We start from the raw sequence: 3,221 nt of genomic DNA, 5'->3' as shown, positions 1-3,221 counted from the left end.
TTTCTTTCTCTCTTTCTTTCTCTTTCTTTCTTTCTTTCTTTTCTTTCTTTCTCTTTCTTTTCTTTTTCTCTTTCACTTTTTTCTCTCTTTCTCTTCCTCTCTCTCACTCTCTTTCTCTCTCTTTCTTTCTCTGTCTCTCCTTCCTTCCCTTCCTTCCTTCCTTCCTTCCTTCCTTCCTTCCTTCCTTCCTTCCTTCCTTCCTTCTTTCTCTTGAGATGGAGCCTTGCTCTGTCACCCAGGCTGGAGTGCAGTGGCCTGATCTTGGCTCACTGCAGCCTCCACCTCCCAGGTTCAAGCAATTCTCCTGCCTCAGCCTCCTGAGCAGCTGGGATTACAGGCACCAGCCACCATGCCCAACTAATTTTTATATTTTAGTTGGGACAGGGTTTCACAAATGTTGGTCAGGATGGTCTCGAACTCCTCACCGCAAGTGATCCACTTGCCTTGGCCTCCCAAAGTGAGCCACCGTGCCTGGCCCATCTACTTTCTTGTTCTTTGTTAGCACCACCCAAATCTACCTTAGTTTCACCTAGGCAATTGCAAGAGTCTCTTAGTTGGTCTCCCATCCCTTAGTCTCTCTTTCTTTTCACACTCTTCCATTCTCCATATAGCAGCTAGAGTAATCTTTCCAAAATGCACATCCAGTCAGGCTACCACTATTCCTTGACCTCTCCCCACTGAAACCCTCCATCTTCTACCACTCTTCCCCTTCTATTAATACCTCCAACTTCATGGCTTCTTTCAATTCCTCAAGTTTGTCCTGATTGCTCTATATGGTCCCTGTTTATGGAATGTCCTTTTCACTTCCACTTTGCCTATTTATGCCTCCAAATTGATTTCCATTGTTATTTCCTCAGGCCTTCCTTGAACCCCTTTACCTACCACCCACCCCAATCTAGTAAAGACCTCTTTGCTATGTGCTCGCAAAAACTAATGTTCTACACACAATGCCAGACAGTTATCTCTTACACAGTCCCCTGTGAGCCAGTTCAAGAATTTCTCTGGAACATATTCCTCGGAGTGGAATTTCTGTGGTGAGGTATGTGCATGCTCAGTTTTACTAAGTAGCATCAGATTATTTTTCAGAAAATCTGTAGCTATAAACCGGATATGGCATGCACTTGTAGTCCCAGCTTCTCAGAAGGCTGAGGTAGGAGGATTGCCTGAGCCCAGGAGTTTGAAGCCAGCCTTGATAACATGGTGAGACATTCTTAAAAAAAACCTGAAAAACAAAACAAAACAAGAAAACCCAGGTCTGTAGATGTTTACAGTATCAACATTATTACTGACAGTTACCTCAGACCCTTCCCAACACTTAATATTATACAACTCTCTAATATTTGCAATTCTAATGGGTATATTAAGTGTACTCTTAGTTATTTAAGATTACATTTCTCTGATTACTAGTGAGTTTGAGTGTTACTTCATATTCTTTTTTTTTTTTTTTCTTGAGATGGAGTCTCACTCTGTTGCCAAGGCTGGGGTGTAGTGGCATGATCTTGGCTCACTGCAACCTCAGCCTCCTAAGTTCAAGTGATCCTCCTGCCTCAGCTCCACTAGTAGCTGGGATTACAAGCATGTGCTACCATCCCTAGCTAATTTTTGTATTTTTCATAGAGACAGAGTTTCGCCATGTTGGCCAGGCTGGTTTCCAACTCCTGACCTCAGGTAATCCACCCACCTTGGCCTCCCAAAATGCTGGGATTACAGGCATGAGCCACTGCACCTGGCTATTTCATATTCTTATTAGCCAACAAAGCTTCCTCCTCTCTGAAATGCCTATTCATATCCTTTGTGTTATTTTTATTTTGGATTCCTGTCTTTACTTTTGTTCCTTCATAAGATTACACTATATTATGAATATTAATCCCACATTCACTTTTTAAAAAGTTATTTTATTTAATTTTATTCATTATTGTTACTTTTTGAGATGGAGTCTTGCTCTGTCGCCCATACAGTGGCCCGAGTCGGCTCACTGAAACCTCCACCTCCCGGGTTCAAGTGATTCTCCTGCCTCAGCCTCCCAGGTAGCTGGGATTACAGGCACATGCCACCATGCCGGGCTAATTTTTGTATTAAGGTTCTTCAGAGAGACATAACCAACTGGATGTATGAGAGGGGATTTATTAGGGAATTAGCCACATGATCACAGAGGCAAAATCCCATGATAGGCTCTTTGCAAGCTGGGGAACCAGAGAAGCTGGTAGCATGGCTCAGTCCAACTCCAGAAGCTTCAGAGCCAGGGAAGCCAACAGTACAACCTCCTAGTCGGAGGCCAAAGGCCTGAAGACCCCTGAGAGGCCACTGGTGCAAGTCCCAAAGTCCAAAAGCTGAAGAACCTGTAGTCTGTTGTACAAGAGCAGGAGGAGAAAAAGCAGATTGCTCTGGAAGGGAGAGTTTGATAATTCCCCCACTTCTTCCTGTTTGTTCAAATCCCCCCCAAGCGGTTAGATGATACCCACCCACACTGAAGGCAGGTCTTCCTCTCTCAGTCCAAGCACTCACAGTCAATCTCCCCTGCAACACCCTTACAGATACACGCACAAACAATGCTTCACCAGCCATCTAGGTATCTCTCAATCCAGTCAAGTTGACGCCTTAAATTAACCATCACAGGGCCTGAGGGTTAGGTGGTCAGAATGTATCAAGGTTGGGCTGAGCGCAGTGGCTCATGCCTGTAATCCCAACACTTTGGGAGACTGAGGCAGGCGGATCACCTGAGGTGAGGAGTTTGAGATCAGCCTGGCCAACATGGTGAAACTCCTGTCTCTACTGAAAATACAGAAATGAGCCAGGCATGGTGGCAGGAGCCTGCAATCTCAGCTACTCGAGAGGCTGAGGCAGGAGAATCACTTGAACCCAGAAGGCAGAGTTTGGGGTGAGCCAAAATCACACCACTGCACTCCAGCCCGGGTGACAGAGACTCCCTCTCAATAAATAAATTAATTAATTAATTAATTAATTAATTAATTAATTAAAATAAAATAAAAGCATACTGAAATATTTGAGGCAATATATTGTCAATTTGCTCTCAAATGGTTGAGAAAAAATGTTATGTGTATCCTTGCAAATGTTCTGTAAGTTTAAAATGGTTTCACAAAAACAGGGAAAAAAGTTACTCTTTGGAGAAGAAGTTTCAGATGGTTTCCCACAAGTCAAGGTTGTTCCAGCACTATTGCTGTTAATATTGGAAATTTTTTTTTTTTTTTTTTTTTTTTTTG

This window comes from Piliocolobus tephrosceles, chromosome 10 (genome assembly GCF_002776525.5).
Source record: "Piliocolobus tephrosceles isolate RC106 chromosome 10, ASM277652v3, whole genome shotgun sequence".
Taxonomy (NCBI): domain Eukaryota; kingdom Metazoa; phylum Chordata; class Mammalia; order Primates; family Cercopithecidae; genus Piliocolobus; species Piliocolobus tephrosceles.
This window is presented reverse-complemented; position numbering follows the sequence as displayed.